The 17723-nt window shown below is 39.2% G+C and overlaps 1 protein-coding gene across 3 annotated transcripts in view; it reads right to left on the bottom strand.

The window, feature by feature from the left end:
• LOC126412647 (solute carrier family 12 member 8) overlaps positions 1-17447 on the bottom strand; it is a 200744-nt gene extending 183297 nt beyond the window's left edge. The window contains exon 1 of one of the 3 annotated variants that reach the window (XM_050082350.1): positions 17367-17447. The gene's annotated coding sequence lies outside the window, so the exon portion shown is untranslated. The other 2 variants (XM_050082358.1, XM_050082341.1) reach the window with 2 other exon arrangements.
• Between the last annotated feature and the right edge of the window lie 276 nt (positions 17448-17723).

Raw genomic sequence — 17723 nt, 5'->3', positions numbered from 1 at the left:
TGATTTCCAGCGCCTTCTGCATCCTCATGCCATTGCTCATTGCTAATTGCTGATTCTTCCGCCTATAGGGGCAGTTTCCCACCCCAAGAACAACAGCGTGCCCTGAACCTCTGTCCGCTCCTCCGCCCACTTTGACAAGGCTGTTGGCAGAATGAGGGTGGCTTCTTATGCCAGAAGTCTTTGGCTGCCAAGGCTGATTATTAATCAACAATTACGCCGTGGCAGGTTTCAAACCCGGGACCAAGGACATTTTGATTAATCAAAAACGCTACCCTTGGCCACGGTTGCACAGCTTACATTTTGAAAATACTTATTTTTAGAAATATACATTTTATTCACATCTCCTTGAGATAAAATACTCATACTTCATTTGTTTGTAAAAAAGTTGTCAACCCTACACATGGTTCATGTATAGCTGAAAAAGCGTGTAAATAAAACCACTGAAACCCAGAGACTGAGTCGAAACTCTCACATAACAGCTGGAGTCAACAGAGACTTGTGTTACTCGGTTCTCCCACATTGAATGAAACTACTCAAACCCAGTGAGTGAGTGAAACATTCATATAACGGCCGCAACCGGCGGAGATCTGCTTCAGTCAGTTGTCTCGCATTGAGTGAAACCACTTAAACCCAATGAATGAGTGAAAACCACTTAAACCCAATGACACAGCCGCAGAGACTGAACAAAAAAACAATCGACCGACCAATAGATTGTTAAAAACTGTCGGTTGTCCCAACACTTGTCTCCTGCTCAATAGGCAGATGTGCTCAGCACTATGCCACTCTGTCACAGTGGCTTTTTCACAACTGCATGGAATATCCTAGTGCACCTCCCTCCAAAATCATTACAGTTGTTCAACACAGTTGGAGAACCTCTGCTATCTTGTTTGAGTTTAGGGGGAATACTAAGTGCATTGAGGCATGAATTGGAATTTGGACTGAGGAGGGATGCATGCTAGGGTACTCCATGCAGTAGTGCAAAGCTACTATGCCAGGGTGGTACAGTGATGAGCGTACCTGTCTAGTGAGCAGGAGAACCTGGTTCAAATCTCAGCCTTGGTACAAAGTTTCATCCATAATTTCAATCTGCATATATTCATCATAGATATTTGGGTCTTGAAAACATTTATGGAACCATATAGCTGTCTTGAGTTTGTTTTCAGAAGTCATCTTTAATATCAATGAACATAGAGAGCATGATTAATAGGTCTGCTGCCAGTTGTTGATTGCCATTTTCTCAGATTCACTGCACAGCACGAGGTTGTAGTTAAGTTAGGACATGAGTATAAATTCAGGGCTACAAAATGTGATGTGTCACCTACTGCAGTTCAGTCATCGGTCACTTAAAATCAGCTGTGGACAGTGTTCCCATAATACCCACAGCAGCCACTTTCAACACTGTTTTGCATTACATGTAACAGCACCCCGCACCTGTAAAGTGACCAGCTGTGATTGTGTGTCACCTTCAAACTAGCAGAAGCCGATGCAGCAGAACTGTGGCAGCAAGTAACACACTTCAACTAACAAGTAATTTCAATCAACAAACCTAGTTTCCTTGCAGCTTGGTTAAGACATATAAAGAGATATAAAGACTGAATAAACTGGGAGCCAGAATATCTCCATGCAGTAACCCATTGTCCAGCTTTCTCTGTTTATTTATCTCGTTGTTTTGTACACTTGTCTGGTATTATGCTGCTGATTAACCTCACTATTATGCAGCACAAAACTACAATAATCAGTTTGTAAGAAGGCCCTCCTTCCAAATAGTACCATAAGCAGCAGTTAAACACTATGTCATCTATTCTTTTTGGCAATGTTACAATGAGGAACAAATCAAAGCTGGACATCTGTAACGCTACGTGCCCTCAATCAGTAATAGCCAAGACAAAATCAATACTGAAATCTCCACATACAATTACATTTTATTTATTTTTATTGACTCTTATCAGTACCCTCATTAAATGCTTACTGAAGTTAAAAATATTTGTTGTTTATGTCCTGCAGACTACAAGTAGTGTAAAAGTAGTGATACTTTGTTTCCAAATCTGCTAATGAAGTACTGCTTACAGCAACCATTTCTTATTTCTCCACTGTAGCAAGTGGGTAGTTATGTGGCAGCTCTGTATTTCAGAAAAATAGCCCTAAAAAAAGTAAGAATACTGCAAGTCAAAGAGGTTGGACAGACAGTGGTTGTGCAAGTATCCTCTCTCTGAAACATTCAGATGTAGACCACGCTGTATCTAGTGTGACTGTTTGAACGGTGACACATCAGTCATACACACGTATGATGACCCCCCCCCCCTCTGCTGAGCTACTCCTGACGCTCTATATTTACACATTTGACAGAACTTTGAAGGAACACAACTTCCACAAATGTGATATTTATGCGTGTTCATATTATTATTATTAGTAGTAGTAGTAGTAGTAACACATACCACATACATTCACAGACTACTTCATGATAATGGCCATGTTGCCACGCCTTACGTACATCTCCGTTTCTTCCTTTCTGCCTGTCCGAAAAATGTAATCAGCATTTCCTCATGAGGAGTGACATTTTGAACTGATTAAAGGAACAGTTGACAAGTTAGAGCTGTGTGAGAGGCTGAATAAAGTCACTGAAAGGAATAGAAATATAAAAAAGGGTAAGAGAAAGTGCATTATCTGGGGAGAATATTCAGTTGGTTTTGAAAAATTTAACATTTTCTTCATTTTGAAAAACGGTAAAACTGAAATGTTACACCTGCTTGACCAGCTTAAGCAATTTGTTATTTCCATTTCCCTGAACAACTGCTATTCATCCTCCTCCTCCGCTTCCTCATCCTCATTTGATATTTATGATGACTTCCACCTCAATAACTGTAGTTTTGAAGTGATTTCTGTCTCCTCCTGTACACTTTACCTCAGTTACCTTTTCCTGCCTCTTGCATGTTTTTCCGTCCAGTAAAGTTCTGGAAGCTGAAAATTTGTGTTACATCTTCTTTTTAATTTAATCCTTATTTAAATGATTGGCAGGTGCACCTGTTTTATATTACTGTCAGATGAAAAGGATGGAATGGATCAGGCACCACTGACAAAAAAAGAAACAAGATGAATGTTGACTAACATCTGGGATCAGAACATCTTGCACCAGAAGGACAGAACTTTGCTCAATGCATATGATTCAGTTTCATCAAGACTTCTTGTGTACTATGCCACATTTGTAAATACTTCTCAATGACAACAAAAAAGCAGAAACCATGCACTGTGCACAAATGAGCATTTCTGAATGCATTTATAGACTTGAAAACAACAAAATTTGGTAAGGCAAATGATATTCAGTTCCCTGAGTAGTATCTGTGAGATATATTATATATTATTTTAAATTGAAATCACTGGACAGTAAAATCATTGAATTCTCCCCAACTATAGCTGAAAATATAAGGACAGAAAATCAACTATCTGAAGCAGACCACCCATTCCCCATTTGACATAGAAAAGCACTGTGACTCTAAACAAAACAAGACACACATCTAATGATGAGGCGGAGTGTGAAGAGCCAGAGGTATGCAAAGTGATATGCCCCTTATCAGTTCCAGATTCCAGTTCCGACACTCCTTGGCCCAAACTAAAGTACACAGATGGAAAGACCTGTACCAAAGGGCGAATCTCGGACACGACCTAACATTCTAGACCCATCATTCCCCTGTAAGGCACTCACAGACTGATCATCCAATGGAATGGAATGGATATTGCTGCCACCTCTCTGAACTGTAACAATTATTGTCATCTCACTCGGCAGTCTGCTTAGCCCTATACTTAGATTATTCTCTGGCAATCATTTTCCAATCCTCAATCATTAAAAACAGTGCCAACTGTGAGAGGGTATCAGGAGGTATCTGTACACAAACTCCCACACATTTCATAGCGAACAGGAGCATTTCACACTGCATTAGAGTGACTGGTGAGCTGAGTCAGATGACCACTGTGGTGATAGATACAATTGCAGAGGAATTATGCATATCTCTACTTCTTCTTACCGATGAACAATATTTGCGAATGAAAAATATAAAATGAGGTGCCATAGGTAAAAGTACACGTAGTGCGCAATATTATTATTTTATTTGCAGGTAGTTAATAATCTCAAGGGGCAGTATGCATCTCCAAGGTTGGGCAGCGACTGCAGAAACTCTGCACAAGAAAATACCTGCTTGTACAAGACAACAGAAGTTCTGGGGATCACTGACATGCTTTGAAGAATTGCAAAATTCCTAGCGTTGTTTGATATATAGATACTTTTGACAATGAGTGTAAAGAACAAATGGAATGTCCATTTAATGTTGGGAATCCGAGATTGCAGTTAACAGAAATGGAAGCTCTTTATGATGTATAAATGTCATGTCAATATATGGGTTATTAATACAAACTGACTTATTATAGTCTGAAAAAAGCCTTACAAGATGTCATGGTCAAGAACATTAGCAGTAAGAAAAACAACATTAACACATTTGTGCAACAGCCAAATAAACACCAAACCACTGACATCCCATCTATAATTTTTATCCATCTTGTGACAGGTATATATTGTATTCCAAGACAATCCCTTCCTCCTGCTCAGAGAATTCAATGTGCTTCAAGCAGTCTGGAACAGCTCTCATGATATACCAGCTACTTTTTGATTTTGACTTATGTTATCTCTACAGTGGAATCATTACTTCACAAATTCCTATTCCAAACTTGTTACCTCAATAAATTAATCTGTACACAACAATTCTGTGACAATGACAAGTTTCCAGCTGTCCCATCACTTCCATGCCACCTTTCATCAGACTGGCCATGCTGGGCATATCAGAGGCTGATCTGGCAGACCTGCACCTCCAACATCACTCTACAGCCTTTCCACCAAAAAGCATGTTGCTATACTCAGAGACATCTCTGCTGTGATAATACAGGCTGCTGAAACAGTGGTTCTGATTTCTACAATCTCTCGCCACTATCAGTTGGTCTCATGGTGATCTCAATAAATTGTGACTTCAATCAGGAAGTGTTTGTTTTTTAATTATGAAAAGAAAGGAAGGAGACAAGGAACACTGTGTCTCCTCCTTAGGAAGCCATATATCTTCCATTCAGGTGTGGGTTGCTGCACAAACTATAACGCCACAGGTACCCGACAATAGTTACTAATCTCTTGCTTAAACCATCTTACTAATCTCTTGCTTAAACCATCTAACACTGTCAAATGCTTTGCAGTCCGTTTTGCAGAAGTGCCATAATCTACTTCTTATTTTCCCACCTTCCAAGCACACAAACAGTTGTCTACCTTTTACTGTAAACTGACCCAGTTCACACAGCCATTTAATGAAAGGTATTTTCTTAAAGTCCTTGACTCAACCTGCAAACACAGTCCCAGGGCCTGACTTGATTCGGAATCAAATGATTCAACAACTGAATCGGGATCAAAGCACTACCTGCTCAAGATATTCCAATGCACCTGGCTTAGGGGCAAATTATCCTCATGGTGGCAGGACAGTACCACAATCTCAATCCCTAACCCTAGCAAATATACACTTTTGGTTCACATCTACAGACCAATCATTCTCAAAAATGTGCTATGCAAATTATTTTAAGGATGGTAACCAATCAGTTGTGCTGGAACCTTGAATCAACAAGGCCTTTTGCCCAAGTGGCCACGTTACTTCCAGCTTCCAGGAGGGCATGTCCACAACTGATCGTCAAGTCACGAGAAAGAGCCATCTGGCAGGTATTCACCAATCCCAAACACCTATTCGTAGTACATTTCAAAGCATAAAGTTTATAGTGTCAGGAAGTCGTTTCTGAAAGTATTTGTATGGAGTGTAGCCATGTATGGAAGTGAATCATAGACGATAAATAGTTTTGACAAGAAGAGAATAGAAGCTTTCAAAATGTGGTGCTACAGAAGAATGCTGAAGATTAGATGGGTAGATCACATTACTAATGAGGAGGTATTGAATAGGATTGGGGAGAAGAGAAGTTTGTGGCACAACTTGACTAGAAGAAGGGATCTGTTGGTAGGACATGTTCTGAGGCGTCAAGGGATCACCAATTTAGTATTGGAGGGCAGTGTGGAGGGTAAAAATCGTAGAGGGAGACCAAGAGATGAATATACTAAGCAGATTCAAAGGGATGTAGGTTGCAGTAGGTACTGGGAGATGAAAAAGCTTGCACAGGATATAGTATGGAGAGCTGCATCAAACCAGTCTCAGGACTGAAGACCACAACAACAACAACAACAACAACAAAGTTTATAGCACGTGTCACCAAGTCTTGAACAAACTTCATGATTAGGGTTATTGAGATACTTTACTGATTTTGGTTTTTAACTTCTTGTCATTTTAACTGTTTCAGGTTAGAGTCAGTGCATCATTCAATTCGCGTAGGTCCACGAGGATAGCTCCCCTCAGGGCTCAGTGTTAAGTGCTGCTTTATGGTGATGACTTTCATTTGGTGTAGGTTATAGTATGTGATCTTATCTGAGTCTCAATTCCAAATAGCTATACAGACAGCCCCTTCCTGAGCCCCCTACCATGGCTTCCAATTTTCTTCAAGAGTCATGCAGTTTTGTCACCCCACCACAATCAGTCCACTCCCAGAGTCGTATATGGGAAACAAATGTTTTTTGTTTTGTTAGCAGCAAGCATGACAAGATATCCTGTGAAACACCACTAAATGCCTTCTCTGAAAACTACCTAGAACAGATAGTTAGGAAACCCACTCATGAAGGAAATATATTGGATTTAATGCCAACAAATAGACCTGACCTCTTGGGTTCAGTGACCAAGATGTGGTTGTGGCAACAACAATTACCAAAGCAAAAAAGGGCAATTGAAACAAGTAGAAATGTATACATGTTCAGTAAACTAGATAAAAAGACAGTAATGTCGCATCCAAATGAGAAATCTGGAACTTTCAACACTGGGCAAAAGTATGTAGAGGAACTTTGGCTCAAGTTTAAAAGAAAAGCTGACCATGCACTGGATAGATAGATACCCAGTACAACAATTCATAATGGGAGGGACCCTCCATGAGGTAGTCACTTTAAAGAAACTTCTAAAAAAAACAGAGACTACAGCGTAACAGGTGTAAAACAAAGCATAGGGCTATAAAAAATTTAGAGATGCTAAATGGGATGTGTTTGACTGTCAAGAGAGCGATGCATGAAGCTTTTAACGAGTACCGCAGCAAAATATCATCAAATGATCTTTCACAAAACCCAAACCAATTCTGGTCATATGTAAAGGCTGCTAGCGGCAACAATTTATTTATTTATTTATTTGTCCATATAAATCTCTTTTTAAGTACATATATTGTACACAGGATATTGGACAGAAAACATTTTTTGGCTATTGGATTTTCAAATATCAAACATAAATTTTATAAATTTTTATGACAAATTGGATCTATACAGTTAATAATTACAAATTTTTGAAATACTGTATATTTATAACTTATTTCTACAATTAAAGATACAAATTACATTTTTTCTTGCATAAGATACTGTGAGACTGAATAGTAGCAGTTTTTCAGAAGGTAGGATGTCACAGACTTTTTAAAGCTTTGTAGTTCAGTAAGAGATTTTATATGTCTTGAAGGTTAGAGGTCAGTCATTCATGAATGAGACAGGGATTAAAATTGAGGATAGGAAAGCAGAAACAACAATGTGTAACTCAGTTTTCAAATGTTCCTTTGCAAAGGAATATGCACAAGAATTTAATCCCCATTCCACTGAAAAGATGAGCAAAATAAGCGTTAGTGTCAGTGATGTGAGAAACAGCTAAAATTATTAAAATTGAATAAAGCTCCAGGGCCCTAACAGATTTTATACTGAATTTACAGCTGATTTAACCTCTCTTCTAATGATAATATATCAAAGATCCCTCAAACAAAAAATTGTGCCCAGTAGTTAGAAGAATGCACAGGTCACACCCATTCACAAGAAGGGTCGTAGTAGTGATCCACAAAAGCACTGCCCGGTATCCTTGGCATTGATGTCTTGTAGAATCTTAGAACATAGTCTGAGGTCAAACATAATGAGGTATCTTGAACAGAATGACTTCCTCCATGAAAACCAGTGCAGATTCTGAATACATAAATCGTGCAAAATCCACACATGACATAACAAAAGCTTTGGATCCAGACGGACAGGAAGATGCATTATTTCTTTATTTCCATAAAAGCATTTGACTCAGTACCGCACCTACACTTATTGTCAAAAGTATGATCATATGGTGTATCACGTGAAATTTTTGACTCTACAGAGGATTTTTAGGTAGCATGTTACCTTTGGTGGAGAGTCATTGTCAGATGTAGAAGTAACTTCAGGTGTGCAACAGGGAAGAGTGTTGGGATCCTTACTGTTCCATGTTGTATATTAATGACCTTGCATCCAATATTAATAGTAACCTCTGACGTTTTGCAGATAATGCAGTTATCTATAATGAAGTATCATCGAAAAGCGGCAGCATAAATATTATGTCAAATCTCGATAAGGTTTCAACGTAGTGCAAAGTTCAACAACTTGCTTTAAATGTTCAGAAAAGTAAAATTGTACATTTCGGAAAATGGAAAAATGCAGTATCCTATGACTATACCACCAATGAGTCACAAGTGCAATCAGCAAACTCATAAAATTACCTGGGTGCAGTAAATTGTATGGATATGAAATAGAATGGACACATAGGCTCAGTTGTGGGTAAAGTAGGTAGTAAATGTTGGTTTATTGTTAGAATACTAGGGAAATGCAATCAGTCTACAAAGGAGACAGCTTACAAATCACTTGTTTGGCAGATTCTAATATATTGCTCTGAAGTGTGTGGTACCCATACCAAATAGGACTAACAAGGGATACTGAACATGTACAGAGAAGGGTAGCGTGAATAGTGGCTGGTTCAAATGGCTCTGAGCACTATGGGACTTAACAGCGTGAATGGTCACAAATTTGTTTGACCTGTGGTATAGTGTGTCTCAGATGTTGAAAGAAGTGAAGAGCCAGACTCTTGAAGATAGATGTAAACTATCCTGAAAAAGTCAATTAACAAAGTTTCACAAATCAGCTTTAAATGATTACTCTAAGGATATACTACAATCCCGTATGTATCACTCATACAGGGATTGTGAGGATAAGATCAGAATAATTGCTGCACACACACAGAGGCATTCAAATAATCATACATGAATCAAACAGGAAGAAACCCTAATAACTGGTTCAAAGGGATGTGCCCTTTACCATGCATTTCACTCTGATTAGAGTATTAGCGTAGATGTAGACGTAGGTAGTTGCACTGTCCCAGTATTTGGGCCACCTCTCTGACAGTAAACTGACATAGTTCACCCACACAAATCAGTTTAAAAACAAGCTGTAAGCAGAACCTTCATGCATCATAACTTTTAGGGTATTGATCATGACACCCACCTATGCCTTTTTAAGTCCAGATATATGGATGGGTAGCTCCAATGGCTTTGCAACTATTAGACCCATTTTGCCATTGTGGTGTAACACTACTGAGAAAATGAGGTATTCATTAATTTATTTTTTAATCCTCAAGGAAGTTTACAATTGGACAGTATACAGGGTTATTCTAAATGATGGACCCATTTTCAAAAATTTGTATATATTCAAGTACAAATCCAAAATGAACAAGCTATATACCAATGAAAAGAGGAAGTTTCGAAGTTTTTTCAGGCGATGGTGGTGGTCGGGTGGTGATGGTTTCAGAGGTGACCGGTAGAGCTCACACAGCAATAGGGCCGTCATTCCATTTCACTTTCAGTTGTGAGTGAGATGGCACTGTGGAGCACAAGGTATTCTGTGTTCTTGAGTTCGCGAAAAGTGAGCCGCAAATTGCAGTGCAGTGGGCATTTTGTGCCAAATTCAGTATTTAACAGCCAACTCTCTAAAGAATTAGCCATTGGTTTACGCAATTTAAACAGACTGGGGGGGTGTGCAAAGGAAAAAGCACAGGCCAACCGCATGTGTCACAGGATGATGTCCAACAGATTCAAGAAAGTTTTGTGGCAGTTCTAGTAAGTCTACCAATAGAGCCAGTTGGGAACTTGGAATACGGCCATCTGTGGTGGATGGTCATAGCTATTAGCATGCAGATATCAGTCCATGTGGAAGGGTATCTTGTTAACAGTGTGACTGAGGTACCTATCTGCTTTATAGTGGATGAGAATGTCAAAGCACCATTGTGAGCTTGATGTTATCATGGATATTGCTGATGTAGTCCAAGAATTCTTCCAGCTTTTTATAACCATGAGACCAGACAATGGAAATGTCTTTGACATAACAATAAAAGAAACTAGGTTTTGCACGAGCTGTGTCCAGGTTGATGTCCTCAAAGAACTCCGTAAACATACTGACTGTAACTGGAGCTAATGGGCTCCCCATCACAAAGCTGTCCTTCTCATTAAAATACTCTACACCATACAAAAAACACAATTACATCACTGTCGGCTTAAACATATCCACAAGAGTGTCATCAAATAACTGAGAAGGCAGATCTACTGAATCTTTTATGGGAACGTGCTTGAACATCGATAACAGATCAAAGCTGACCATAACATCTCCTTCTCCAAGATGCAGCCATTTAATTTGACTTATGAAGTGACCAATGTGCAGAGTAAGGAGGCTGGCCAGATGTTTCAAGTCGTCAAGTTGGCGATCCAATGGCACACAAGATGAGACATTGAGAAATGTTCTTCATGTTAATGTAGTTGGTCGAGGTGCCTGAGGGAGGAGATTTTTAATGACACTCTCTTCCAGTGATGGCCTCTTGAGAAGCTCTGAGATCTTCCTCATTTATTTGGATGTAGGGTTCCTTGATAATTTTTTATATGTCTCCTCCTCCAGATCAATTAAATCTTTGGGTCATAGTTGGCTTGTTCCATAAGGACAGCTGCAATGCACTTGCCGGCTGGCAGGCCTATGAGGAGAGGATCATCGTGGAGTTTGCTAAGACCATTACACTCAGCTCATGTCATGTTCAAGGTTGGCAGCTTAGATTTTGAAAGGCTGCAATTCATTTGTCAATGAATTTCTTCTGCAGTTTCACATGGCATCTTGCAAACTGCTTGTTTAACACCACTTATTATGTCAGCAAAAGGGATACTCCATGGCAATGGTGCAAAACTAAGTCCCTTCTTAAGAGTCAACATGGCTGGTTGGCTGGTTTGTGGAATTGGAGGGACCCGACTACAAGGGCCATTGGTCCCTGCCCACAATGACATCCATGTCGATATTTCTCACTGTCCAGCTGATAATTGTGTGTTCTGTTGTTTTCTATTCTGCCCCTTGTTGTTGTTGTGAAAGCCACATGAATTTCCCTTTCTGTGGTTGTCCTCTGTGATGACATTTGTTGTGCTACTGTGGCTGCATCAGTCCATTCCCAATCCAAAGCTGAGGACGACTATCAGCTGCATGTGAATGGCTCAGAATGCCATGAGTATATTATATACCATGTGGGTGTAGACAGTTTTATGTAGGACAGACTGTGCATACTACTGAACAGCACTGTGTAGAACACAAGAGATGTTTTTGCCTACAGTACCCTGAGAAATCAGTAATATCAGAGTATCCTCCAGAAAACTGGCATCTGTTATTACACAGACTAGTAGTTTATGGGATAGCATCATAAAAGAAATGATAAATATAAAATTTTGTGTGTGTGTGTGTGTGTGTGTGTGTGTGTGTGTGTGTGTGTGTGTTTTTATTTGTTTATCATTTTGATCCAGCAGATACAAAGAAATTACTGCTTTTGGCCTACGAGCAGGCATTGTGTGAAATCAATGGGAAAAGTTCTCCTGTTTACTTGACAGATGCTCTGACCACTGAGTCATCAATACAGTGGTCACTGCAACTGCAGGCAAGGTGGCCAACGATATCTTCTCTGCAGATGCACATCAGGCTCAAACTCTTATGGGACGTGGCATAATGATGCAAGAAATGAGGATAATGGACAATAGTAGGATAATGTGTGCATAATATGCACCAGTGGTCTAGATGTAGTGTCCTTGTTTAGTAAGCAAAATGTCTTTGGTCGCAGGTTCGAACCTGCCTCTCAAATTATGAATAGTAATCAGCATTGGTGGCCGAAGACTTCTGGCATAAGAAGCCAACCTCACTCTGCCAACGGCCTTGCCAAAGAGGGCAGAGGCGCGGACAGAGGTTCATGGCACTCTCTTGACCTTGAGGTGGGAAACTGTCTCTGAAGGTGAAAGAATCATAATGATCAACAGAATGAGGATGCAGAAGACAATGAAAACCATAGCATTAAAGACAATAATGTGTATCCACAGGATATGTGGCCTGTAATTGAGGAAGTGTCACGATGATCTCTCCATTGGAAAAAGATTCCAGAACAGACCCCCATTTGGATCTCCAGAAAGGGACTGCCAAGAAAAAGACTGAATAACCAACAAAAGGATAATAAATTTCAGTTAGTATTAGTGAATACTAATACTTTGCACATTGGTTTGTAGAATGTATGGGACAGGCAAAATACCATCTGACTTATGGAAAATCATCTACACAATTCCAAAGACTGCAAGAGCTAACAAGTGCAGGAATCATTGCGTGATCAGCTTAACATGCGTGCATTAGTTGCTAACATGAATAGTACACAGATGAATGGAAGAAAAAATTGGAGATTGTTGGATAGCAATCAGTCTGGCTTTTGGAAAGGTAAAGACACCAGAGAGGCAATTCTGATGTTGCAGTTGATAATGGAAGCAAGACAAAAGGAAAATCAAGACATGTTCACAGGATTTGTCATCCTACAAAAAGCATTTGGCAATGTCAAATGGTGCAAGATGTTCGAAATTCCGAGGAAAATAGGGGTAAGCTGCAGGGAGAAATGGGTAACATACAACATGTACATGAGCCTGGAGGGAATAATAAGAATAGAAGACCAAGAATGAAGTGCTCATCTTAAAAAGGGTGTAAGACAGGGGTGTAGTCTTTCGACTCTACTGTCAATCTAAACGTTGAAGAAGCAATGATGAAAATAAAAGGAAGTTTCAAGAATGGAATTAAAATTCATGGTGAAAGGATATCAATGATACAATTCACTGGTGACACTGCTATCCCTAGTGAAAGTGAAGAAGAGTAAATTGAAGAAAGACAATACTAAGGAGAAGCACCAGAAATAAGAACAGTGAGAAACTTAACATCAGGATTGATGGTCATGAATTATATGAAGTTACAGAATTCTAGTTAGGCAGCAAAATAACCAATGATGGATGGAGCAAGGGTGATATAAAAAGCAAACTAGCAATGGCAAAAAGGGCATTTCTGGCCAAGAGAAGTCTACTACTATCAAACATAGGCCTTAATTTGAGGAAGAAATTTCTGAGAATGTACATTTGGAGCACAGCATTGTATGGTAGTGGAAAATCTTAACAGAAGAGATTTGAAGCATTTGACGCATGTGGTGCTGCAGGCGAATGTTGAACTTAGGTGGACTGATGAGGTAAGAACGAGGAGGTTGTGCACAGAATTGGAGAGGAAAGGGACATGAGAAAAACACTGTCAAGGAAAAGGGAAATGGTGATAGGACATATGTTAAGACATCAGAGAGTAACATCCATGGTACTAGAGGGAGCTGTACAGGATACAAACTGTAGAGGAAGACAAAGGTTGGAATAAGTAATAACTGACATAGGTTGTGTGCGCTATTCTGAGTAGAAGAGTTTGGCACAGGAGAGGAATTCGCGGCAGGCTGCATCAAACTAGTCAGAAGACTGATGACTCAAAAAAGAAGTTGAGAATTTAGGTCTGACGGGAGTCATGCTAGGGGGGTCCATGCAGTTGCAATGGCCACTGAGTCTGGATAGCTCAGTGATCATAGCATCTGCCTAGTAAGCAGGAGACCTGGGTCCAAATCCTGATCTGGTACAAATTTTCAACTTTCCCTATCAATTTCTATCATTTCCCACTTTCAGCAAATCTGTAATTCCATTTTTGTCTTAATAAAAATTTGTGACAACACCCTCAACAAAAATGGTGCTCTGCAGCTAAGCAAGGTTTGGGATCCTGCCATTGGGAGATTGAATCAGGTATAGAAGAAAAACATTACCTTATATGACACTGGAATGATCACCAGTGATGTCACAGAAGCAAGTGCGGCTGCGTAAGGACTATAGCAGGCAGTCACCACTTGACAATGACCAAGGAGTACTCAGCCGAGAGTTCATAGACTTTTAAACCATGTGATGCAGCTGGAAGCTTGAGAGAATTTTATCACAAATTAACACTGTACAGCAAATGATATTCAACTTCCAGATGGCAGCAGTTACGTCACAGATCATATACTCAAATCAATGGCCACTAAATTTGATAAGTTCTTCTCAATAGTAGCAAAAAACTAGACTCATGAGCAACTGAATTATGAATAGCTTCTATATTGCAGAGGTCATACTTTGACTTGGAAATGGATTAGCCCAGTGTATCATGTGAACGAGATATTGTCAGATCCCGTAATGCCTGCTGCCGTGACAACCATCTGCAGTAAGGGAAAGGTAAGTGGTTTCAACCATACAATGGCCATTTGGAGACTCAATAAATCGTAGGCAGCATATAGTGGACAAAGTGTCAATGACGTGTTGCAAATGCTTTCTTTGGCATGTGCCACCAATGACATATATATTCTGAGGATGTTCAAACATAGTCAAATCCAGTAATGATTAGAACTACATCCTGTGATTGTGTCTAAAATAAAGAGAAGTATCATGCTCTCCACAGGGAGAAAATGTGATTTTTATGTAATATAGTCAGTATCTAGCGGGTCTATGACCTGCTCAGCAGAAATAGTCTTTTCACAGTTGATTTACGAATATTTTCACCTCAGCAGGGGCAAGAAATGGGATAGAATGCCGATGCCTGTGACTAATGCCACCTAAAGATCTCAGATTTTCTTTTCTTCCAGGTCGACATTACATGACTTCTCAAAAAATTATCACAGACAACAAAATAGGATCATGCATTACTTACACAAATCTGGCATAATGCATTTCCTTCAAACTCCAAACCTTTAGACCCAACAGTCTTGTGTCCAAATTTCTCTCTTAAATACTTCTTGGGACTTGTAAAGTCCTATTTTAGACCTATTAAATCCAAGTTTAATATTATCTAGGAAAACTGGCGAGTGAAATGTTACGCTAGCTCTTTTTCCCAAAGAACCATTTACCTGTCATCCCTTCACCTGCCCGATCTTCCTGAAGCTCTGCAGTGTCAATGCGTGTTCTCTCTGCATGTTACCATACATTTACTATAACTAATGGGCTGATTCAATTCCACTACAATGGGGTACTCCCCAGCTGCTTTGTTCCCAGGAGTCTTGTCTATCCTCATCTTCACTACAGATGGGTTACTCTCATCTTGCGATCCGAGTGATCTGCCCTTCCTTTTCAATCCTCCCTACCCTATCCCTTTCCGCAGCATGAGGAAGTAACTAATAGTATCATAATCTATCAGAGAGTACTGTTTTATATGTCTGCTGGAAGTACTAAATATTTTGCCTCGTGACAGTGAGTATTGACCAACAATTATGTCTCGTATTTTAATTGTATACATTGTCAGGCAAGTGCCTCAAACAATTACTGTAACAGCTCATACACAAAATAAATATTGTAGACCTCTTGTCAACAAACAAACCTGATGTTTTTTTGGGTTTCATGGGATTAGCTATCATGATGCTTTTACAGGAGCGATGTCACCAAGGCAGAAAGGTCATCAAGAAGATGAAGAGAGACACCTTCCACTTAGTCTTTCATGGGTCAGTTTGATGTTAAAACTGACAACACCCACACATAGAGCAGAAATATTAAATTCCATGTTTTAAAATGTATTTAAACATCAGTGTACAAGCTCCCCAATGTTTGACTGACATAGAAATGAGACACACTGTTATAAGTAAATTGAATAATTAAAAACTATAATGACCATCTGTGTCCACCTACACAGCTGAGTGGTCCTTACAGCTGACTCTCATGTGAGATACTCAGGTTCAATTCCCAACACTTTCACAGATTTTTCCATGGTGGGATGACTGGAGCACGCTGCTGAGCCTCGTGAAACCAACTGAGGAGCTGACTGGCTGAAAAGTAGTCGCACAAAGTCCGCTAACCTAACAATGGCCAGGAGAAATGTGTGATGAACTGTGCACCTGTATATGGCATCTCAAAGATCAACGGAGGATGACATGGCAATTCTTACTATGGTTTACACTGAATATACTATGGATTTCATGCATTTCCTAGTTTGTGAAGCTTCACATTATTCTTTCATTCATGGGTGTTAGTCCAGTAAAATATGGAGGAGAGCTTTTGTGATTTTGGAAAGCAGGGAAGAGGTACTGGCAGATTCGAAGTTGTGAGAATTGGTTCTCAGTTGTGCCTGAGTAGCTCACCTGTAACAGTATAACCTGACAAAGGGAAGGTTCTGAGCTTGAGTTTTGGTCTAGTAAATAGTTTTAACCTACAGCATTAAATAGGCAAAAGTCAATAATTTGAGCCACTGCAAAACAAATCATGGCTGCAATAGACATACAGTTAATCGTTTTGTAATGTCTGACACTTCTAATGGTCATCAGGAGCATAGCAACAGTAGTTTTTAATACCGGTACTGACTTTTTGGAAATTTATGCTATATAAATGCAACATAATTGAAGCGTTTGCTTGTCATGGAAGTGGGTTGTCATCACTGAAATCACCAACTTTACTCACCACAGAATTCGTTGGTATGTGCTGTTCCCTGTCAACCACAACTGCACACAATTGTTGATACACATACTTACTGGAAAAACTTATTCCAATCAATTATCAGTGTGAATTATTACTGAACGCTGTTATGTGATCTACAGGCAACTTATGGCCTATATTAGACAGAAATATATGGTGGATATTGCAACTGCATTGGCAAGTTGGAAAGTTACTGACTGGATTGATAAACTCGTCCTATGCGATTACACAAACGATGAGCGATCTAACTCACGTCATTTTGGAAGAGGATATTATTTTGTGGAATGTCACTTTAAAACTTTTAATATCAAATGCTCCACAAAAGCTAACATTTCAAAATAGTTTGAATGCCAGTATATAGTAATCACAAGTATTACATTTTGAAAAGTACGCACACATCTTTTTTTCAAGAGACCTACCGCAAGTACGACGACAGTCTCTCATGCTGTATGCTGTATGTAAATACGAGTTTTTAACACAATAACATATCCGTTCCGCTTTTGTATTTCATAATAATCCAAAAACGTCGGGAACAGACTGCCTTTTCAACGGCATTTACACCAGATTACACAGTGATTTTCTGAGTGGTTAATTAGTGGCACGGTACTTACTATACATTAACAGATTTCTGTCATAATATTGTTCTATTCACCAACACGTAATCACCACACGCCCACGCGACAACACATGTCATGTCACTGACATTTATCGAAAGATCAAATAGCTAACACAGCTACAGTGAAGAAATAATCATTTTCTTACAAATATATATTTATATTGTGGACAACAATTGCAATTTTTAATTTCGTAATCAGAATTAGAATTCATCATACACTTTATATATATTAACTTTTTCACTTTATTTTAACAAAAATCTTTATTTTCTTAGACATTTTTCCGATTTTACTGCTTCTACAATATAACTAATATTTTCCGTAGATTCGTACATCGGAATTATTACTGTAAAG

Source organism: Schistocerca serialis, chromosome 1 (assembly GCF_023864345.2).
Source record: "Schistocerca serialis cubense isolate TAMUIC-IGC-003099 chromosome 1, iqSchSeri2.2, whole genome shotgun sequence".
NCBI lineage: Eukaryota > Metazoa > Arthropoda > Insecta > Orthoptera > Acrididae > Schistocerca > Schistocerca serialis.
The sequence above is the reverse complement of the archived record's forward strand: the minus strand, read 5'-3'. Positions and strand labels throughout refer to the sequence as shown.